The sequence below is a fragment of the Schistocerca cancellata genome, chromosome 12, assembly GCF_023864275.1.
Source record: "Schistocerca cancellata isolate TAMUIC-IGC-003103 chromosome 12, iqSchCanc2.1, whole genome shotgun sequence".
In the NCBI taxonomy this organism is placed as follows: Eukaryota; Metazoa; Arthropoda; class Insecta; order Orthoptera; family Acrididae; genus Schistocerca; species Schistocerca cancellata.
The window spans coordinates 27,975,457-28,000,494 of NC_064637.1; the positions used below are offsets into that span (position 1 = coordinate 27,975,457).

Below are 25,038 nucleotides of genomic sequence, written 5' to 3' on the forward strand. Positions count from 1 at the left end.
AGGCTGCAATTTTTATTTGCCCATTAACTGGGCTTTTGGTGGAAATGACACACAACCAGGAGCATGATGTCCGCAAGAGTGGAAACGTTGCTAGGGGGGGGGGGGGGGGGGGGGGGGAGGGGGAACAAGAAGGCGACAAGTTTTTATTCTATTGGTATGTACTGTCTCTTTATAGTGTTTTAAAGATTGTTCATTCAAGTTCATCTTAGAACGTAGGATTTTATTTCCAAAGTGTAGTAAATCTTTCCTTTCTCACAGCAGGGTGTTCACATTACAAGGCTGCAATTTTTATTTCCCCATCAACTGGGCTTTTGGTGGAAATGGCACACAACCAGCAGCATGATGTCCGCAAGAGTGGAAACGTGGCTGGGGGGGGGGGGGGGGGGGGAACAAGAAGGCGACAAGTTGTTATTATAATGGTATGTACTGTGTCTTTATAGTGTTTTAAAGATTGTTCTTTCAAGTTCATCTTAGAACGTAGGATTTTATTTCCAAAGTGTAGTAAATCTTTCCTTTCTCACAGCAGGATGTTCACATTACAAGGCTGCAATTTTTATTTGCCCATCAACTGGGCTTTTGGTGGAAATGACACACAACCAGCAGCATGATGTCTGCAAGAGTGGAAACGTGGCTTGGGGGGGGAACAAGAAGGCGACAAGTTGTTATTCAATTGGTATGTACTGTCTCTTTATAGTGTTTTAAAGATTGTTCTTTCAAGTTCATCTTAGAACGTAGGATTTTATTTCCAAAGTGTAGTAAATCTTTCCTTTCTCACAGCAGGGTGTTCACATTACAAGGCTGCAATTTTTATTTGCCCATCAACTGGGCTTTTGGTGGAAATGACACACAACCAGCAGCATGATGTCTGCAAGAGTGGAAACGTGGCTTGGGGGGGGAACAAGAAGGCGACAAGTTGTTATTCAATTGGTATGTACTGTCGCTTTATAGTGTTTTAAAGATTGTTCTTTCAAGTTCATCTTAGAACATAGGATTTTATTTCCAAAGTGTAGTAAATCTTTCCTTTCTCACAGCAGGGTGTTCACATTACAAGGCTGCAATTTTTATTTGCCCATCAACTGGGCTTTTCATGGAAATGACACACAACCAGGAGCATGATGTCCGCAAGAGTGGAAACGAGGGGGGGGTGGGGGGCACAAGAAGACGACAAGTTGTTATTCTATTGGTATGTACTGTCGCTTTATAGTGTTTTAAAGATTGTTCTTTCAAGTTCATCTTAGAACGGAGGATTTTATTTCCAAAGTGTAGTAAATCTTTCCTATCTCACAACAAGGTGTTCACATTACAAGGCTGCAATTTTTATTTGCCCATCAACTGGGCTTTTGGTGGAAATGACACGCCACCAGCAGCATGATGTCCGCAAGAGTGGAAACGAGGGGGGGGTGGGGGCACAAGAAGACGACAAGTTGTTATTCTATTGGTATGTACTGTCTCTTTATAGTGTTTTAAAGATTGTTCTTTCAAGTTCATCTTAGAACGTAGGATTTTATTTCCAAAGTGTAGTAAATCTTTCCTTTCTCACAGCAGGGTGTTCACATTACAAGGCTGCAATTTTTATTTGCCCATCAACTGGGCTTTTGGTGGAAATGACACACAACCAGCAACATGATGTCCGCAAGAGTGGAAATCTGGCTGGGGGGGGGGGGGGGGGGGGGGACAAGAAGGCGACAAGTTGTTATTCTATTGGTATGTACTGTCTCTTTATAGTGTTTTAAAGATTGTTCTTTCAAGTTCATCTTAGAACGTAGGATTTTATTTCAATGTGTAGTAAATCTTTCCTTTCTCACAGCAGGGTGTTCACATTACAAGGCTGCAATTTTTATTTGCCCATCAACTGGGCTTTTGGTGGAAATGACACACAACCAGCAGCATGATGTCCGCAAGAGTGGAAACACGGCTGGGGGGGGGGGGGGGTGGGGAACAAGAAGGCGACAAGTTGTTATTCTATTGGTATGTACTGTGTCTTTATAGTGTTTTAAAGATTGTTCTTTCAAGTTCATCTTAGAACGTAGGATTTTATTTCCAAAGTGTAGTAAATCTTTCCTTTCTCACAGCAGGGTGTTCACATTACAAGGCTGCAATTTTTATTTGCCCATCAACTGGGCTTTTGGTGGAAATGAAACACAACCAGCAGCATGATGTCTGCAAGAGTGGAAACGCGGCTGGGGGGGGGGGGGGGGGGGGGGACAAGAAGGCGACAAGTTGTTATTCTATTGGTATGTACTGTCTCTTTATAGTGTTTTAAAGATTGTTCTTTCAAGTTCATCTTAGAACGTAGGATTTTATTTCCAAAGTGTAGTAAATCTTTCCTTTCTCACAGCAGGTTGTTCACATTACAAGGCTGCAATTTTTATTTGCCCATCAACTGGGCTTTTGGTGGAAATGACACACAACCAGCAGCATGATGTCCGCATGAGTGGAAACGTGGCTGGGGGGGGGGGGGGGGGGGGGGGGGGGGGGGAACAAGAAGGCGACAAGTTGTTATTCTATTGGTATGTACTGTCTCTTTATAGTGTTTTAAAGATTGTTCTTTCAAGTTCATCTTAGAACGTAGGATCTTATTTCCAAAGTGTAGTAAATCTTTCCTTTCTCACAGCAGGGTGTTCACATTACAAGCCTGCAATTTTTATTTGCCCATCAACTGGGCTTTTGGTGGAAATGACACACAACCAGCAGCATGATGTCCGCAAGAGTGGAAACGTGGCTGGGGGGGGGGGGGGGGGGGGGAACAAGAAGGCGACAAGTTGTTATTCTATTGGTATGTACTGTCTCTTTATAGTGTTTTAAAGATTGTTCTTTCAAGTTCATCTTAGAACGTAGGATTTTATTTCCAAAGTGTAGTAAATCTTTCCTTTCTCACAGCAGGGTGTTCACATTACAAGGCTGCAATTTTATATTTGCCCATCAACTGGGCTTTTGGTGGAAATGACACACAACCAGCAGCATGATGTCCGCAAGAGTGGAAACATGGCTGGGGGGGGGGGGGGGGAACAAGAAGGCGACAAGTTGTTATTCTATTGGTATGTACTGTCTCTTTATAGTATTTTAAAGATAGTTCTTGATTGTTCTTTCAAGTTCATCTTAGAACGTAGGATTTTATTTCCAAAGTGTAGTAAATCTTTCCTTTCTCACAGCAGGGTGTTCACATTACAAGGCTGCAATTTTTATTTGCCCAACAACTGGGCTTTTGGTGGAAATGACACACAACCAGCAGCATGATGTCCGCAAGAGTGGAAACGTGGCTGGGGGGGGGGGGGGGGGGGGGGGACAAGAAGGCGACAAGTTGTTATTCTATTGGTATGTACTGTCTCTTTATAGTGTTTCAAAGATGGTTCTTTCAAGTTCATCTTAGAACGTAGCATTTTATTTCCAAAGCGCAGTAAATCTTTGCTTTCTTACAGCAGGTTGTTCGCATTACAAGGCTGCAATTTTTATTCGCCCAGCAACTGGGCTTTTGGTGAAAATGACACACCACCAGCAGCATGATGTCCACGAGAGCGGCAACGAGGGTGGGGGGGCGGGGGTGGGAACACGACAAGTTGTTATTCTATTGGTATGTACTGACGCTTTATAGTGCTTTAAAGATTGTTCCCCAAGTTCATATTGGAGCATAGAATTTCATTTCCAAAGTGTAGAAAATCTTTGCTTTCTGACAGCAGGGTGTCGCATTACAAGGCTCATTTTTTATTTGCTCATCTCATGGGATTTTGGTGGAATTGGAACACCACCTGCAGCATGATGTCCACGAGAGCGGCATATGGTGAGGTGGGGGGAGGTGGAAGCACGACAAGTTGTTATTCTATTGGGATGTACTGTCTCTTTATAGTGTTTTAAAGATTGTTCGTTCAAGATCACATTAAAATGTAGCATTTTATTTCTAAAGTGTAGTTAATCTTAGCTTTCGCACAGCAGGTAGTTCTTATTATGAGGCTGCAATTTTTATTTGCCCATCACCTGGGCTTTAGGTGGAAATGACACACCACCAGCAGCATGATGTCCACGAGATTGTCACGAAGGGGAGTGGGTGGGGGAGGGGTGGTGGAGGGCCGAAGAACGGGAAGACAACAAGTTGTTATTCTATTGGTATGTAAGGTCTCTTTATAGTGTTTTAAAGACTGTTCTTTCAAGTTCATCTTAGATGGTAGCATTTTATTTCCAAAGTGTAGTAAATCTTTGCTTTCTCACAGCAGGGTGTTCACATTACAAGGCTGCAATTTTTATTTGCCCATCAACTGGGCTTTTGAAGGAAATGACACTCCACCAGCAGCATGATGTCCTCGAGAGTGATAAGGAGAAGGACATACTGTTTTGGAGGTCAGGGTAAAAAACGTGTTTTAATAAATAATAAGACGTCTATTTTAACTTAAATGATATTTATTGGTTTAGATAGTAAGCTACTTTTCACACTTATTCTTTTGTTAAAATGTGTTTGGAATGCATTGTAACCTATATTGCTACATAATTATTAAAAAAAATGATTGACTCTGTTGGAGTAATATTTTCGCTGATTTCTGAAGTCATTTTATCCAGTGTAATATGATACTCCACGGGGAGGGGGGGCTATAGCCTCCATAGCCCCCCCCCCCCACCCCTCCTTGACACTGCCCCATTGCGGTACTGAGCCAAATGATTTTCGGAAACCAAGAAATACTGCATCTACCTGGTTGCCTTGATCCAAAGATTTCAGTATGTCATGTGAGAAAAGTGCGAGTTGTCTCACACGATCGATGTTTTCCAAACCCATGCTGGTTGGCATCGAAGACGTTATTCTGTTTGGGATACCTCATTATGTTTGAGTTCAGAATATGTTCCAAGATTCTACAACAAATCGATGTCAAGGATATACGGTAGTTTTGTGGGACGCTTCTACTACCCTTCTTGTAGATGTGTGTGATCCGTGCCTTTTTCCAAGAACTGGGCACGGTTTTTTGTTCGGGTGATCTATGACATTATAGTTAGAAGTCAGCCGCAATTCAGCATAGTGTCTGACGGGGTTTCCATTGGTGCCTGGAGCTTTGTTCAGTATTAAATACTTCAGCTGTTTGTCGACACCACTGAAACTAATAATTATTTCATTCATCTTTTCAGTGGTACGAGGATTGAATTGGGACAATTATTCTGGGTTTTCCTCTGTAAACGAACATGTGAAATCGGAGTTAAGCATTTCAGCTTTTGCTTTGTTACCCTCAATTTCAGTTCCTGTCTCATTCGCTAGCGACTGGACACTAGCTTTGGTGCCATTAACAGACTTTACGTATGACCGGAATTTCTTTGGATTTTGTGAAACGTCATGTGACAATATTCTGCTATGGTATTCGTTGAAGGCATCACACATTCGCAGCAAACGAAGGTGTACAAACATGTCCCAACCTAACGACGACCTCGTAATTCGTAATATATTTATAAAAGATAGTTTAATATCCGTGACAACCACGATTATTAATTTAAGCTATGCTGTTAGGTTCCAAGCCCGCTTCCATAGCCGAACTGTAGCCAGCGCAGTTGCTCAGCTTGTTCACTCAGGGTATTGGAGACTCTCTTGATCAAAAGCTGAGTGAGGTTCACATCGAGAGAAATTGGAAATGTGTCATGCGACACTCTCAAAGAACCATTGAAGACATAACACGAAGAGACGGATCAAAAGTAAGAATATGAAAAAAGGAGAAAAAAAGGAAAGAAAAACGGGTCATCGCGTCTGACTCTCTTGCGGAGGATCTGGGTTCAGTTCCCAGTATCGTGCTTTCATGGAATTTTTACTCGGTGGGAGGACTAGAACGAGTTGTACCCATGTCTTGATACCAACTGAGGAACTACTTGAGTGAGTAGTAGCGGCTCCCATGTCTAAAAAAAAGTAGTCCACAACAGCCGTGAGAGTGGTGTAATGACCCCATGTTCCTCCATACCGCATCCGGGGTCAACGAACCTCTCTCGTGGGCCTCGTACGACATCTGAATGACGTGTCATGGCCAGTGGCGGATACAGAAAAACCTCAAGAAGGGGGCGCTAAAGATATCTTGAGGTAGCTTTACTTTTACCGTAATAAAAAATAATCAAGTCACAGGCAAAGTTTAATTCTCGAATAAAGATTTTATTCTCACTAAAAAATCCAACGCCAGTACACTTTGCACTGAAACACACACAGTCACCCTCCGCGTATTTCTAATATCACTAAGCACAACACTGACTGAAGTCCGTGTCAATAGCTAGTAATCGTAGCTGTTCACTTTTATCACTTCCAAGTTATCGCAACGATCGTAGCTTTCAAAAAGCGGCTCTACTTCCCTTATGTATGTGGCTCGGTTATTTCGAGAACATTCGCTGTCAGAATGTCCGCTTCCAGACTTTTATGTAGTGTGAACAAATACCTACTGTTAAAAGCGACTAGCCAGTATGTACCTTACGACGCAACGCATAATATAAGGGCGAGTTTCCAATGATGACGTCATCCGGCAATTTACGTGTGTGGAACTCTTATTGTCGATTGCGTTACTTTCTAGTGCATTCGATGTTTTTAATGCATTCCTATGTAACAATGCGTTTTTAGGAATTTTCTCGAAAGTCACTATTACCGGAGATATACACGTCTATAGTTTCGTAATACGAGTTACGTATGGGAAACTATTGTTACATTATTAGTAAAAATGTCGTTAACGAGTCTCTATGAATTACTATTATTAATACTTTACAATCAACTGATCACTCTCACTCTTGACTAATCTTCACACTTGCACTTGCTTCAACTATGACTTTATACTTATTCATTCTTGTCTCAATATTTCTGCTTCTGAATGTAAATTAGCTTCCTATTCGGCGAATAGTCCGTATTTATAACGCTACGTATCGAAAGTTCTCTGTACCAGAAAACAGTACCATTTTCGTGACTTATCTCGAAGAAATGACAGACAGAATAACGTACAGAGGTCACTATAATGGCCGCGACTTTTCGTTCAAATGGCTCTGAGCACTATGGAACTTAACTTCTGAGGGCATCAGTCCCCTAGAACTTAGAACAACTTAGGGCTAATTAACGTAAGTACATCACACACATCCATGCCCGAGGCAGGATTCGAACCTGCGACTGTAGCGGTCGCGCGGTTCCAGACTGTAGCGCCTAGAGCCGCTCGGCCACAACGGCCGGCGCCGCGACTTTTCTCGTAGGTGTATGTTAGCTGTCTATGTGCCAGACAGAAATACGCTGTAGCAGACGCGCGTGCTGCTTACGAAAGTACAATTACTCCATGCAGTCGAGTCGACTGGCAAAAGAAACGAAGTAATAGCGTGATGGTGACTGGCGGGAGCGGCGGGGGTGGCAGGGTGGCAATGTGTGCGGCCCTGCAAGGGGGGGGGGGGGGGGAGGGGGGTAGGACTCGTACCAGATAAGACTAACAGAGAATATTGAACGTGTACAGAGAAGGGCAGCACGAATGGTCACAGGTTGTTTAATCCTTGGGAGAGTGTCACGGAGATACTGAAGGAACTGAACCGTCAGACTCTTCTAGCCAGACGTAAGCTATCCCGAGAAGAGTGCAAGGGATAAGACCGTGCAGTCGCGCTATTCGTCTGTGTCCACGGTGGCTCAGATGGACAGAGCGTCTGCCGTGTAAGCAGAAGATCCCGGGTTCGAGTCCCGGTCGGGGCACACATTTTCAACTGTCTCCATCTAGGTATGTCAATAACACCTGTCGGCAGCTGAGGGTTTCAATTAATTATCATTTTCAAATGGTTCAAATGGCTCTGAGCACTATGGGATTTAACTGCTGAGGTCATCAGTCCCCTAGAACTTAGAACTACTAAAACTTAACTAACCTAAGGACATCATACACATCCATGCCCGAGGCAGGATTCGAACCTGCGACCGTAGCGGCCGCGCGGCTCCAGACTGTAGCGCCTAGAACCGCTCGGCCACTCTGGCCGGCTAATTATCATTTATCTTGAGAAAGTCAATTAAGAGAGTCTCAAGAATCGGCTTAAAATGATTACTCTGGAGACATACTACAACCCTCACTCACATAGGGATCATGTGGGTAAGATTAGAATAATTACTGCACGTGACACACACACACACGCACACACACACACACACACACACACAGGTATTCAAAAACCATTCTTCCCGCGCTCCATACGTGAATGGAACAGGAAAAAAACGTAATAGCTCGTACAATGGGATGTACCATATGCCATGCGCCTGGCGGTAGTTTGTAGAGTACAGATGTAGATGCAGAATAAACCGAGTATCAATTAAATTATTAATCTTGGTTGTCACAAATATTTGACTGCTTTTTCTCTCCTCTCGCACCAATTTAAGCTGTGCTATTACGCATACTGCAAAGTTGCGTATTTCGTTGTGGTACAAGTAACCAGTAAGACTCCATAAAAGCGGGATCCAATTCTCATTAATTCGCAAGTGCCCAGCTCCGAGTTAACAGGTGCAGAACCGCATTTTGCCTTCTGACGTGTGCGTCGCAGCCTGTCGTAGGTTTCGGCAGAGGACAGCAGGGCGGTTGGGTGACATCGTGGTGTTTACAAATCCTAATGTCGAAGTTTCGCTGAGTCCCAACCTGACCACAAACTTTGTCGCATATCCTGTGTTGACCAGTTCACGTGCCCTGATAACAGGTTCTGTAGCAGGCAGTGTCGCCCGGGCGTTCGTGCGCGCGTTGTTATGAACTGTAAACTTGCTCCAACCCATATTTAGCAAGTCAGTTTTGTAAGTGCTGTGTGGTTGATACGTGAGAATTGTTTTAGAAAACATCGTAGCAGATATTTTGAATCGTTCTCTCGGAGACTGTCGAAATTTTGGACCAATCTCAGTTGCAAATCAGAATATTCGGAGGTGAGCATGGCGACATCGGGTGCGTCGTAGTTCTGTTGCGTAGCGCTATTGTAAACAATTTCTAGGTCGACAGAAGTGTCCGATCCCACGCGTCGTCTTTGACCCGTGACGTAAGGGTGTTGTCGTGTGTGACGTCATCCTGCAAGATTTAATTTTAAAACGAAGTGGACTCAATGAGTTAAATTTGCCGGTGAAAACTGTGTATGGGCATTTCGGTAAGTTACCTCTTTCAAGTTTTTAAGTAATATCAGTTCTGGCTGTGGTTCATGTTTTATAGAAGCAGACTTCAGTGGTTCCTACTTCCAGCTTTTGTAGAGTTAACTTAAGTCATTCCACATTCCTTCAGGTGGAATTTGTGGAAACAAGATATTTGTGAATGCTTGAGTGAATGACGAGTAAAGTTAGTAGTTGTGGATGACCCCCCCCCCCCCCCCTCAACTTTACTTCGCTGTTTCATAGTTTACTGACTACATATTGCATGCCGCCAATTCCAGTAACACAACTCAAAAAATCCAATATTTGAGAAAGTCGACTTACACAATATAAAACTTAGATTGAAATTATTTAAGCTTTCTTTAAGTTTAGAGTAAGCGTTATTGGCAGTAAATTCCATTACAGTTTTCATGTATGTTGGGCACTCCACACGTATTTTTCAGTGACAAACTAAAAAATGGCGTTTTTCGACCTGGGTAACTTTTTTGTGGGTGTGCTATATATACGGTACAGAGGGAAAAGTGCCGAAAACCAGACACGCAATTTTTTTATTTAAAAAATAATGTAGTAAAAATCAACTTTTAAAGGCACAGGATACTTACTTTATATTACCATTTATATTTTAGTCTTAAAAAAATAATTAAAATTATTTTTAAAAAATGTGAGTTCTGAAAATAACTGCCAAAATTGGAGCCTCCAAAAAATAATCATAGTAGTACCAAATAAAATGTGAAATTGCTATCAAATAAGAGAGTACACAATCTAGTTTCAGATTAAGTGTAATATAGCACCAATCAGAAGATTATAGAATTTCTGTCACGTTTGCTGAAAACAAGAGCCCTGTAGTAGACATTCCTACAGGCTTTCTTTCTGAATGTGGGTCGACAGAAGCGTCCGATCCCGCGCGTCGGCTTTGACCCGTGACGTAAGGGTGTTGTGTGTGACGTCATGACGGCGCGGAGTTTGGTTTGTGCGTGTAGCGCGTTTCTAGATGTCGTCGTGTTGTGGTTTGTTGTGCCCTCTGGTGGTATGTTCAGGTTAACGTTTTTGTGGTTTTGTGTGAAGGTTAATTTAGTTTTGTTCGCTGTACGTTGTGTGGTAATTTTAGTAAAATTAATCGGTTGTTTTTGTTCAGGAATGGATATGACGGTTAAAATTAACAGTGCGCGTCTGAGGGATATGATGGGGAACACTCCTTTGGAACTGATCAAGTTTTTGCAGCTTTTCGGTTTAATTGCCGAGGTTGTGAAATGCTCTATTTGTGGCGAAGAAATCAATTTGGCTAAAGTTCCGGCGTCTCGGATCAGGGACGGTTATATGTGGAGCTGTCGAAAAGACATTTGGCGTCCCATACAGCGCGGTTCCTGGTTCGAGAAGTCCAGGTTTGGCATGCGCGAGATTGTACTGGTGACTTATTATTTTTGTTATAGAACCCCACAAAGTTTTTCCGCGCATGAGACTACATCTACATGTACATTTATACTCCGCAAGCCACCCAACGGTGTGTGGCGGCGGGCACTTTACGTGCCATAGTCATTACTTCCCTTTTCTGTTCCAGTCGCGTATGGTTCGCGGGAAGAACGACTGTCTGAAAGCCTTCGTGCGCGCTCGAATCTCTCTAATTTTACATTAGTGATCTCCTCGGGGGGTATAAGTAGGGGGAAGCAATATATTCGATACCTCATCCAGAAACGCACCCTCCTGAAACCTGGCGAGCAAGCTACACCGCGATGCAGAGCGCCTCTCTTGCAGAGTCTGCCACTTGAGTTTGCTAAACATCTCCGTCAACCCGATCTGGTACGGATCCCACACTGATGAGCAATACTCAAGTATAGGTCGAACGAGCGTTTTGTAAGCCACCTCCTTTGTTGTTGGACTACATTTTCTAAGGACTCTCCCAATGAATCTCAACCTGGCACCCGCCTTACCAACAATTAATTTTATATGATCATTCCACTTCAAATCGTTCCGCACGCATTCTCCCAGATATTTTACAGAAGTAACTGCTACCAGTGTTTGTTCCGCTATCATATAATCATACAATAAAGGATCCTTCTTTCTATGTATTCGCAATACATTACATTTGTTTATGTTAAGTGTCAGTTACCACTCCCTGCACCAAGTGCCTATCCGCTGCAGATCTTCCTGCATTTCGCTACAATTTTCTAATGCTGCAACTTCTCTGTATACTACAGCATCATCCGCGAAAAGCCTCATGGATCTTCCGACACTATGTACTAGGTCATTTATATATATTGTGAAAAGCAATGGTCCCATAACACTCCCCTGTGGCACGCCAGAGGCTACTTTAACGTCTGTAGACGTCTTTCTATTGATAACAACATGCTGTGTTCTGTTTGCTAAAAACTCTTCAATCCAGCCACACAGCTGGTCTGATATTCCGTAGGCTCTTACTTTGTTTATCAGGCGACAGTGCGGAACTGTGTCGAACGCCTTCCGGAAGTCAAGGAAAATAGCATTTACCTGGGAGCCTGTATCTAATATTTTCTGGGTCTCATGAACAAATAAAGCGAGTTGGGTCTCACACGATCGATGTTTCCGGAGTCCATGTTGATTCCTACAGAGTAGATTCTGGGTTTTCAAAAACGACATGATACTCGAGCAAAAAACATGTTCTAAAATTCTACAACAGATCGACGTCAGACATATAGGTCTATAGTTTTGCGCATCTGCTCGACGACCCTTCTTGAAGACTGGGACTACCTGTGCTCTTTTCCAATCATTTGGAACCTTCCGTTCCTCTAGAGACTTGCGGTACACGGCTGTTAGAAGAGGGGCAAGTTCTTTCGCGTACTCTGTGTAGAATCGAATTGGTATCCCATCAGGTCCAGTGGACTTTCCTCTGTTGAGTGATTCCAGTTGCTTTTCTATTCCTTGGACACTTATTTCGATGTCAGCCATTTTTTCGTTTGTGCGAGGATTTAGAGAAGGAACTGCAGTGCGGTCTTCCTCTGTGAAACACTTTGGAAAAAGGTGTTTAATATTTCAGCTTTACGCATGTCATCCTCTGTTTCAATGCCATCACCATCCCGGAGTGTCTGGATATGCTGTTTCGAGCCACTTACTGATTTAACGTAAGACCAGAACTTCCTAAGATTTTCTGTCAAGTCATAGCCCTCCTTACGCTAACTTTGACATCGCTTAGCTTCTGTTTGTCTGAGAGGTTTTGGCTGCGTTTAAACTTGGAGTGAAGCTCTCTTCGCTTTCGCAGTAGTTTCCTAATTTTGTTGTTGTACCACGGTGGGTTTTTCCCGTCCCTCACAGTTTTACTCGGCACGTACCCGTCTAAAACGCATTTTACGATTGCCTTGAACTTTTTCCATAAACACTCAACATTGTCAGTGTCGGAACAGAAATTTTCGTTTTGATCTGTTAGGTAGTCTGAAATCTGCTTTCTATTACTCTTCCTAACAGTAAACCTTGCTCCCTTTTTTTATATTCCTAGTAACTTCCATATTCAGGGATGCTGCAACGGCCTTATGATTACTGATTCCCTGTTCTTCGCTTACAGAGTCGAAAAGTTCGGGTCTGTTTGTTATCGGTAGGTCCAAGATGTTATCTCCACGAGTCGGTTCTCTGTTTAATTGCTCGAGGTAATTTTCGGATAGTGCACTCAGTATAATTTCACTCGATGCTCTGTCCCTACCACCCGTCCTAAACATCTGAGTGTCCCAGTCTATATCTGGTAAATTGAAATCTCCACCTAAGACTATAACATGCTGAGAAAATTTATGTGAAATATATTCCAAATTTTCTCTCAATTGTTCTGCCATTAATGCTGCTGAGTCGGGAGGTCGGTAAAAGGAGCCAATCATTAACCTAGCTCGGTTGTTGAGTGTAACCTCCACCCATAATAATTCACAGGAACTATCCACTTCTACTTCACTACAGGATAAACTACTAGTAACAGCGACAAACACGCCACCACCGGTTGCATGCAATCTATCCTTTCTAAACACCGTCTGTGCATTTGTAAAAATTTCGGCAAAATGTATCTCTGGCTTCAGCCAGCTTTCTGTACCTATAACGATTTCAGCTTCGGTGCTTTCTATCAGCGCTTGAAGTTCCGGTACTTTACCAATGCAGCTTCGACAGTTTACAATTACAATACCGATTGCTGCTTGGTCCCCGCATGTCCTGACTTTGCCCCTCACCCTTTGAGGCTGTTGCCTTTCTGTACTTGTCCGAGGCCATATAACCTAAAAAAAAAACGCCCAGTCCACGCCACACAACCCCTGCTACCCGTGTAGCCGCTTGCTGCGTGTAGTGGACTCCTGACCTATCCAGCGGAAGCCGAAAACCCACCACCCTATGGTGCAAGTCGAGGAATCTGCAGCCCACACGGTCGCAGAACCGTCTCAGCCTCTGATTCAGACCCTCCACTCAGCTCTGTACCAAAGGTCCGCAGTCAGTCCTGTCGACGATGCTGCAGATGGTGAGCTCTGCTTTCATCCCGCTAGCGAGACTGGCAGTCTTCACCAAATCAGATAGCCGCCGGAAGCCAGAGAGGATTTCCTCCGATCCATAGCGACACACACCATTGGTGCCGACATGAGCGACCACCTGCACATGGGTGCACCCTGTACCTTTCATGGCATTCGGAAGGACCGTTTCCACATCTGGAATGACTCCCCCCGCTATGCACACGGAGTGCACATTGGTTTTCTTCCCCTCTCTTCCTGCCATATCCCTAAGGGGCCCCATTACGCGCCTGGACTGGTGTGAGTGAGAGGAGTGTGCTTGATTGGTTTTCTTTTTGCCGTGAAGTGTGTTCAGAGTTCGTTAGGTATAGGGGTAAGTACAGGTGTGTGTGAGTGCCTGTGTGTGATAGTGGAGGCCAACCAAGTTTGTAGCGCCGGAACTTTTTTGAGGTAAGTTTTTATTTTTTTGTTTTTAGTGTATGTGTAGTGTGTTGGGGTCGATGGAAGTGTTTTATTGAAATGTGTGGCTGTGAATGTTGGTATTGGTATCGGGACATGGTTTTGAGCTATATAGGTCAAGGGAAGTGTCCGATTCCAGATGATATTGTGTTTAGTGGTATTTGGGGGGGGGGGGGGGTTGTGATGTCGTTTTTTTTTCGTCGTTTCGCGTGTTCTGTATGGGGGTTGGCTGTCTAAATTTGTTTATATTTAGTTCGTCCCCACCCAAAAAACCCCATTTTCCACGCTTGTCCCGTTAGTGTCATATGGCTTTTTGTGGAATGTGTGTGTGTTTGTTTTTCGATGTACTTTCGTCTTCATAATGTGTACGTAACGACTTTATATGCACCATATTGGAATCGTGGTTTATGGTAGTTTCCGCCGTATTTGTGACGTCATGGGTCAAAGCAGACGGGCGGGATCGGACGCTTCCTTATTTCCGAAACTTCCATAGCAAGGCAATACTAAATCAGCTCATCAAATTTTTACCCAAAATTGTAAGTCTACATGTTTTAGCTGCTTCCTCGATTGTACTGTTTCTCATTTATTTATTTATTTATTTATTTATTTATTCTTTGCCCATGGACTCCAGCTGAAAAGTATTGGGTGTGTCATACAATAGGCTATTAACATCAAACTTGATTTCATTATATATGAATGAAACAAATGATTAAACAGAAATAGTCCATAATCATACAAAGGTATTACATGTTTCACATTATATGTACATACAAATCCAAACAACATACATGATAATTTTAATGATATAACATATTAAACACCATCTTAGTATTCACTCAAACTGTATATACATTTCTCTGTGAGATATAGTTTCAAATGATTTTTAAAACATTTTAGGTCTGTTTCTTTTTTAATGATTTTGGGGAGTTTATTAAAAAACCTTTTGCCTGCTTCTTCTGGGGCAGTCATAGACAGTTTTAGATTTCTGTTTATCATGTAGTAATTTTCATTTCCTCTTGTACCGTGTTTGTGTACATCTTTATTTAGGAGGTGTTTATCACTTGACGTTACCGCCATTATGCTTTGGTATATGTACAGTGAATATACTCTCATAATATTATAGTATACAAAAGCTTGCCTACAGGTCTGTCTTGGTGGTATTTTTGCAATGCATCTCACTGCCCTTTTCTGAATTGTGAATATTCTTTTTAGGTAGCCAGCTTGTGCACTTCCCCATATATGAAGTGAATAAGACAAATGTGGGAAGACAAGTCCATAATACATTGATCTGAGGACTTTATCATCCACAGTCTTAGCTGTTTTATGCATGATGAAGATCTGTTTGTTTATCTTTTTACACAGTGCATCGATGTGCTCCCCCCATGCCAAATGTTTGTCTATTATAGTTCCTAGAAAATTTGTGCTGGTTACTTCTTTAATAGTCTTTCCATTTATATTAACATTTATAATTTTCACTATGCTTGGTCTGAAATACTACATTCATTGTTTTAGACTGATTCATAAACAGGTTGTTTTCTGTTAAATATTTATTTGCATTTTCGATAGTCACGAGTGCTTCCTTCTCAAGCTCCTCCTTTGTGTCAGCTGTGCAAATGATTGTTGTGTCATCAGCATACATTATAAGTTTTTTATTTATATAGCTAGGGAAGTCATTTACATAGAGTATAAATAGTATTGGCCCAAGCACAGACCCTTGCGGCACACCATGTTTAACTGTTTGTAATTCTGATCTGTAGTTTGTTATATTTCCCCCACTAGTATGTCTGATTTCTGTACATTGTTTCCTATTTGTAATGTATGATTTATGTATGTCATAGCATTTTCCTCTAATTCCATACTGATATAATTTCATCATTAATTTTGAGTGATTCACACAATCAAATGCCTTAGATAGGTCCATAAAAATCCCACAAGTCTTTTGTTGCCTGTCAAGTAAATTAAGAATGTGCTCAATTATATCTGTTGATGCTGTTTTTGTTGACTTCCCTTCTCTGAACCCATGTTGTGATGAATGCAGTATACTGTACTTTGTTATAAAACTTACAATTCTATTCTTTATTATCATTTCATAGATTTTAGCAAATGTTGAGATCAATGATATTGGCCTGTAATTTCCTAATTCATCCCTGTTCCCTTTCTTAAATATTGGCTTCACTTTACTTACTTTCAGTGAATCTGGAAATATACCTTCTTCTATCGCAGCATTCAGCATGTGTTTCAATGGTTTTAATATACATTCTCTGCATTCCTTTATGAGATGTGATGTGACACCATCCAAGCCAGATGAATGTTTAATTTTAAGTTGTTTTATTAGGATTGACACTTCTGCATCCGTTGTAGGTATGAAAACCATAGTATGATTTGTATGTGGGGGGTTTAACAATTTACTTGCTACATTTGTTTTATTTTGACTTATTAATTCGTCTGCTACAGTAATATAATATCTGTTAAAAGTATTGGCTACTTCTAGAGGGTTTGCGTTGCTTTTCCCACTCATCAGTGGGCAGATGTCCTCCGCCCGATTTGTTACTTTTCCTCTCTCTTCATTAATGAACGACCATAAACCTATTGAGTGGTTCTTTCCCTTATCTATAGACATCCTGATGAATGATGCTTTAGTTTTTCTGATAAAACTACAGTACTCTTTCTTTTTTATTTTATACAGTGTGTTGTAGGCCTCAGTATTTTTTTGTTTGGAGAGGTCATAATACACTCTCAGATTATTTCTGGCATGGATTACTTCTCCAGTCACCCAGCTTTTCTTTTTTTGTTGCTGTCTGACAAACCTTTCACTAACAGGACATGTAACATCATAATAATAACTGAATAAAGAAAAAAACTGGTTCCATTTGGTGTTTGCATCTTTAGCTGCATATATTGTTTCCCAGTTTTCTGCCTCTAACATCTTTTTTAGCAGATTTATGTTATGTGGGTAGTTCTGTCTTCTCATCTCCCATATCTTCTGCACTGAATCAGTAGTCTTTATATTTATGTCTATCATGACTGCAAAATGGTCTGCTAATGTGGAGTTTATTACCTGTGCGTCACAATAGCATGTAGGAATATTTGTTATTACGTGATCAATTATAGTTTCACTATGCTTTGTTACTCTGGTTGGTTTATCTATTTTTATTTTTAGGTTGTATATGCACAATATGTCCAATAGGGTCTTGGTATTGTCTGTATTTTTACTTGTGTCTATGTTCAGATCTCCTATAATTATCAAATAAGCATATGTTTTTGAGAGGTGTTGGATTATATCTTCCAGCTGTTCAAAGAAGGTTTTGATTATACCATTTGGTGATCGATACAAACCTAATACACAACATAAATTCCCAGCAATTTTAGTTTCCAGTGCTGTAGCTTCAAAGCTCAATTCTATAGCATATTTTGTTATATTTATGGCTTTAGTTGATTTATAGTTAGAAAAAATGGCAACCCCACCACCTTTATAGGAAGTTCTGCAAAAACTGGCTACTTTCACATAATTCTTCAAGTTGTACATTCCTATGTGATTTTCTTTTAGCCCATGTTCTGTAACTACTAGAATGTTTGGCCTATACTCCTGTAATATTACCTCTAGTTCCTCTGTTTTATTGTTTATGTATTGAACGTTTTGGTGAAGTATTCTAACAGTTGGCTTTAAATGTAATAGTTCCCCTTCCTGTAATATACTAAGCACTTCACTTGCTCCCTTTGCTTCTGGTACTATGCAATGTTTTTTTTCAGTTTGTGTCATTAAACCTGGATCGTATCTTTGTGCGGTGTTTATGTCCCTCTCACTATTGTCACACTGGTATTTAAGATGGACAGTTTTACTTACATCTTTTTCCATGCTCTCTTTCTCCTTACTCGGTACCATAAAAAATCCTCACTTAGTGTAGCAGGTCTCCTAGTTCTCAGGCATCTGTCTTGATTGGAAGCTGCTTCTGCTGTTGATCTCCCAGGCCTCAGGTACCTCTTCTGTGTGTTTGCTGTTGCTGGTGGCTCCTGCGCTCCCCGACTTGGTGACTGCCCTTCTTTGTTAGCTGCTGCGTCTAATGAACCTTGTATGTTTTCCTCACATGCATTTTCATTGCCTTGAGGTAGTATTATGGGGTCTGCTGTTCTGGATGCTGTTGCTGATGACGACAGCTCTGCTGATGATTGTGGTGATTGTGCTGCTATTTGTTTATCTGACACTGCTGCTGAGAATATCTGAGCCTTTGCTGCTGCTACTGGTGTTTGTTGTAGCTCTACTGCAGATAATGATGGTTCCACTGTTACAGACAACTCTTGTTTTGGCGGAATTGGGATTGGAGACACTTCCATTACAGATGACTCATTAACAAATTTAAGTATTTCGGCACTAATAATCTTTTTCCCTTTTACGTTCATGTGGAGACCATGTCTTGTGAAGTGCTCTCTGTGAACACTGTTTATCTCTACGAAAGTCGTATTCTGGAAACCTCTACATATTTTCTCAAATAGCCTGTTTGCTGTAACAATCTCGATGTTTACGCACGAGTTTTCCATCAGATCGTGTCTCCTGGGGATACTAACAATGTAGAAATGCACTCGAGGCATCCTTTTGACTGTTTCCTTTAGGATTCTCGTTGCACGCAAAGTTTCATTACAGTAAACATCATTTGCGCCTCCTATTATGATGCAGCTGTTACCGGTCGTTAATATGTTGTCACTGTTTTTCAGAATTTCGCGTAATGGCGCGCCTGGTTTGATGATGCCTGTTAGATTAAGGTCTGGGTGATTTCTTCTCATAATTTCCGTAATTCCTCTCCCATGACTATCTGCAAAAATATATGTCTGTTGCTTGTGTCCTTGCTTATGCATAACGTGGTTGTTTACTTTTTTTTCTTTACGAATATTTACCTTGTGTTTTTCTCCGTTTAATCCACTTGTATATTTTTGTGTGGATAGTTTGTTCATATTTTTATCCATAGATGCACTATTAACACTTTCTTTTCTTGCGTTTGATTCACTTGTGCCTTTTGAGTGCTCAGTTCGTTCATATATCTAGTTACAGTCGTACTGTTTACACTTGGTACATTTGGTTGTGCAGACCTACGAATTTTATGGCTAGCATTAATGAGATGTTGTTGCCTTGACGATTCAGACAGTTCCCGTATGATTAGTACCAAATTTTCCATTGCTTTTACATATTTTTTTATAATGTCAAGTTCTTTTTGAAGTTCGTCATGCACGCTGTCTTCTATTCCCGCGTAGTACTTTCCACTCGCGATCTCGCGGCCGTTACACTCTATGTCACATTTACACTGTATTTGTAAATCTTCTTGAGCAAAGCAGTGTGAATGGCATCATTTATGTTTAAACACGCATATTCTAATTCCATTTAGCACTGTTTCGTCACAAACAATACACTTGATTGAAATTAAGTCCTCAAAAACTGCAGAGCGTTTTAAAGTTACGTGTACACTTGCCGCCATCTTCCAATGACTATTGTGTTTATGAGATCTTCGACAGTGCTATGAGGAAGAAAATTTTTGTGTGTTAATACCAGTTTCTTCAGAATGTGTGTTACAGTATTTGTGTTCATCGGGAAGTAAAAGTTTTGGAGAAGAAATGTTTCGGCGAAAAATATAATTTTCGACACAAGAAGTAATTTCAAGAATTTTGGTCAACAATCATATGGATGGAAAACGTGGATTTGCAACAGTAGAAGAGTGTTCCAGATAAGTCACGAAACCCTCGTATTTTGTTAAAACAATATTTTTATCTTGTTTTGTATTGTTGTGTATAAATTTTTGTTCTTCACAATGACTTATGAGATTTTCGAGAGTATTGTGCCTTAAGTAGAAAGTAGTAAAGAAAGTAGAAAGAAAATTTAATAGACTTCGAAAATCAGAACATGTCAAATGAAACAGAAAGAACCGATCAATTTGATTTAAAAAGTTTTATTGTAAATTTCATGAAAGAAATTAAACAATCAGTTGACGACAATAAGACTTACTGGGATGAAAAAATTGATAACATTTTGTTGCAAGTCCAAGCAGTCTGTGTAAATGAAATTGATGCTAAATTGAGCGGTGAAATTAATACTGTAAAAAATGAGTTACTGGCAGATAGGGAAAGCAATTTAATTGATTTTAATGAGATAAAAGGGGAAATTAAAAATCTGGATGAGAATACAAAAGTTTTACTAAAAAATATAGAACAAAAAACTGACAATCGTTTGGTTAATTTAGAAAAAAAGTAGAGTGTGATGATTTAGAAAGCAAAAAATCTGTCAAAGAACTTAGCGAAAAAATTGAAGGTTTTGACATTGAATTTCAAAGCAAAAATCACAATGTCAACACATGCAATCTTGTATCTAATATTCCAGTGAAGCACTTTTCGGTAGATGAACCCTTACATCCCGTTGATTTTATACAGTATTGTAAGGATTGTTTTTTACCTCACTCACCAGATGATATGAAAATTAAATTTGTAAAAAAATTCTTGGAAGGGGAAGCTTTGACTTGGGCAAACCAGATTGTAACGGTGGGGATGACCTTTTCAGAATTTGAATCAAAATTTCTGGAAAATTTTTGGGATGATCTTAAACAAACTAGAATCAAAAGTGAATTTTTGAATGGGAGAAACTATAGAGAATCAGATGGGAGCACGAAACATTTTTGCAAAAGTGAACTTCAAAAACTTATTCATTTAACAAAACCTTTGGATGACTTGATCAAAATTGATACCTTAAAGAGAATATTGCCATCAGCAATGCAGTTTAGTTTAGTTCATTGTCCTGATAGTAATGTAGATCAGTTTCTCAATTATATTGAAAATTTGGATAGGGTAACAACAAAAACACAAAGGTAATGGTCAAAATTGGGGAAATGATAACTTTCAAAAAAGGGAACAAAACAATTATCATGGTGTCAGTCAAAATTCAGGGGGATATAAAAATTTTCAAAAGAAGGACCATAATTTTTATCCAAAACAAGAACAACATTTTCGCGGAAATAATGAACAAAATAGAGAACACTTTAGGGATCAAAATCACAGAAATTTTGCTGAAGATCAGTACAATAGAAACTACCAACAATCAGGTAATGTTTGGCATAGGAATGGGAACAGAAATGTGGATCAGAGGCATTGGCAGAACCACAATCAGCAGTTCAAACAGGAACCGGAAACAAAAAACGAGTAGACGCCCCCTTGAAGGTCCGCAAGGTTGAGGCAGAAGGTGAGCATGATGAAAGGACCAATGGATGTGACTATCATAAACCCAAACATGACAGTTCCAAACCTAAGTTATCACATGAGGTCATTAGTTGTTACCTATTGCAGAAATTTCAAGAGAAAATAATGATGATATTGATAAAGATAAAATTTTCAGTACACAAGAACATACAGTAGATAAAAGTAATTGTGATTCATTTAATTTAACAGAGTTTTACACTTGGGCAGAAAAGAACAACACTTTGTCAGATGATGTAATTTGTAGTAGTTCAGAGATGTGTGGGAATGAAAGAGAGAATGCATGTTGTGAGAATGAAAATATTGGTGAAAGGGATCTGGTAACTTTAGAAAGGGGAAATAATATTTTGGGGGATAATTTGAAGTGTATGACCTGAATATGTATAATGATAATGATGTTGATGATAAAGTTGATAATGATAGTAATGGTATTGATTATGATGTTGAGGAAAGGTATTTCATTAGTTTAAATAGGGAATTGGGTATACACATGTATGAAAATGGATTAAATAGTGAGAATGTTATAGAAATTCCCAGGGATATTACCAGGATGAATAAGGCTCACAAGCTGGGTGTATGTGAAAGTGTGAATTTTGATGTTGTTGGTAAAGAATCTGACTACACAAATAATGATGACACATGTATAACTTCTAGCCTAAGTGAAACTTTCACAGATACTAATGACACACAAACATTTCTTATGAATCTATGGCTGAACAGTGAAACTATTTCTTTTGACAAGAACTTTAGAAAGATGCTTATTAATGTATGTGAAACTGTATGTCCTGAGTGGTGGAAAAAGATGAGATATTTTATTTTTGAAAAGCTGAAGGATAAGTACTTCAATAGTATACAATGTGATTTGGATGAAAATTCTTGGCTATTTGAGATAATAGAGAGTACTAATGACAATTTTGTATCTATATGATGCTGATAAGTATAGGTTTGGGGAAATTGAAAGTGATTTATTACATGAGGATACAGGTTCTGAGAAAAGTGATCAATTTTGCAGTCCTTATATAAAAGTTCAAATTGGGTCATGGATTTATAAATGTTTAATTGATACAGGAAGTGAGATCTTGGGAATATCTGAAAGGTTAAGCAAGAAATTGAAAGTGGGGAAAGATTGTGTTGAAATGCCAGTTGTTGGGGTAAAAAAAAAGGTACTACTGGGAAGAGCAGTAAATTGGTAAAAAGCCAGGCTTTAGTGACATTTTTAATTGAAGGCAAGTTGTTCGCACATGGATGTTTTGTAATTCAGGAATTTAATGAGGATTTTCTTTTGGGTATGAATTGGATAGTAAAAGTAAATACAGCATTTGATTGGGTTGGAAGAAAACTTTTGATAGAAACTAGTGAAAGGGAATACATTCAGACAAATTTTGTGAACACACTTGGTGATCAGAGTAATGGAAATTTTGACAGTATCAATTTACTAAAAGAAAATAGACTGGAGAATATTGAAACTCATAGATTTGATACTGATGAAGTTGAATTTGGGAATTTAGTAAATTTGAAAATTTTAGAAACACAAAATTTATCTGGGGAGCAAAAACAACAGTTAGAAAATCTGCTGTGGGAATACAGTGATGTTTTCAGTGACATACCTGGTAGGGTAAAGGGTTATCAGTGTGAGCTTTAGGTAAAACCTCATGAACCATTTTTCATAAAACCATACAGTATTGCAATATCAAAAAGACCTGCTGTTGAGAAAGAGCTGAAAAAGATGGAAGGATGTAATATAATAGAAAGGAGTATCAGTGCATATAATAATCCTTTAGTAGTAGTTTCGAAAAAAGATGGTGGAGTAAAACTGTATAAGCAGAAATCATAATTTCAAAATTTAAATAACCTATTATCATCTAAAACAAAAGTCCTCCACTGGAATATGCTTGCTAGAACAAAAAAAAACTACCTGTACAACCAAGTATGTATATTTGCATGTATAAATTAATAATTTGAAGTCACATGTTAATTGAAACTGATGAAAAAACACTGTTGTAACAAAAAATGAGAGAAAGATTTATTTTTACTTTTTTACAAAAAAAGTCTTCCTAGTGAGCATTTCTGAATTTTTCCAATTTTTGGAAGCCTGTGGGTGAGGACATGCATGCAAAGGTATAAGTTTCAAAACCAATTTTAGATAAAGCCTCATGATATACGAGCAATTTATTGTTGTTGCGGGGAGCGAAAGTACTCTTCACAAGAATGTGACTTGTAGTAATATTGCAGCAGAGAGGCAAGTGTTCATAAATAATTGCAAAAATTTAGATAATACTGATGTATCTTTAGCTGTACTAAAAAAAAGAAAATCATAAACAAAAAAACATGAGTTAAAAAAATTTAAAAAGAAAATCATAAGCAAAGAAATATACAAAAGAAAAAAACATGAGTAAAAAAAATACAAAATTAAAAAATCAGAAGTAAAAAAAAATATAAAAAGGCAAATATATATATAAAAAAAGCACTACACTATATATGTTCAAGAGCCAGTTGGCACAGTGTGACCAAAGAAGTGGTTGTAGATATCTTATTCTAGCAAAGAAGTTTTACCTTTCTATTATTTTTAATCTGTATGCTGTATGTTAGAATATTTCTCATGTATGTTTTATACCATGTATATTTGTCATGTCAAATAATTTCTTTACTTGAATTTTTGTGTATGAGATTGATGGGGAAGTATCATTGCAACAACAGCCAGTAACAAGTCCACAGATTCAAAGAGTCCAAATTTGGAAGAGGTTATCAGACTGCATCGTTAATGTACTAATTGTGTAATACAGATCCATTACTGAGTGTGGTCGGGATTTTGTCCATAACAACAAAAGCCCTGGAGAGCAGTTGTAATGGATCTGGGGGATGATTTTTTTTTTTTTTTGCTGTATTTATCAATACCAAATTGTAAATGTTTTCTTATATTTTTTGTCAGAATATTTTTATTGTAATTTGCCTTATTATATGTTAATTTACTTATGTTTTCAAGAGTGAAAGCATATTGATTACTATTAGTAAATGTATCGAAGAATAGCAAAGAGACTGATTACAAGTGGAAGCCTGTGTGTTGTGTAAAATATCTTTGACGCTGGAGTCGTCTTTGACTGTACTCAGTCGGCAGTTAACTCTTGGTGTGTGTTGACGGTAGAAGAATGTGCAGGTCGCCGTCATAAATAATTTTGAATTATGTTACTGTTTTTTTTGTATTAACTATAAGAAGAAACTACATTTGAAGAATTGGTATTTGAAACACCAAAATGAGGGAAACACGTTGAACCACGTCAATTCTGCAACCGACAAAGATGCATTGTGGAATCATACTTAGACAACTGAAGCCAAGACTAATATCGCCATGTAAACATCTAACGGAAAAGGTACTGTCACGAAATATGGCAAATTTAAGTAAATAAAAAATAGTGAGCATATTTTAACTGTGGACTGCAGCCGGGATGCCATATTTCACGCTACAGGAGTTGATTATCTCTTACCTCTACGCCGAGAAAACCTTCTGCTGGACGCTGGAAAAATGGCTCTGAGCACTATGGGATTTAACTTCTGAGGTCATCAGTCCCCTAGAACTTAGAACTACTTAAACCTAACGAACCTAAGGACGTCACACACACCCATGCCCGAGGCAGGATTCGAACCTGCGACCGTAGCGGTCGCGCGGTTCCAGACTGCAGCGCCTAGAACCACTCGGCCACCGTGGCCGATGGACGCTGGAAACCTACAATAAGAGCTTCTGTTGCAGAACTCTGTTATAAAATACTGCAAGCTTCAAATTCGCCTCGTTAAGTGACTGTCGAAGACAGAGCAAACAACACAAGTGTCGCAAAGCCACAGCAGCTC

At 39.6% G+C, this 25,038-nt stretch overlaps 1 non-coding gene across 1 annotated transcript; it reads left to right on the forward strand.

Moving 5' to 3' along the window:
* Positions 1-7,582: 7,582 nt before the first annotated feature.
* On the forward strand, positions 7,583-7,657 carry Trnat-ugu (transfer RNA threonine (anticodon UGU)). Its single transcript has one exon. It is a non-coding gene; the product is annotated as a tRNA-Thr (tRNA).
* Positions 7,658-25,038: the final 17,381 nt, after the last annotated feature.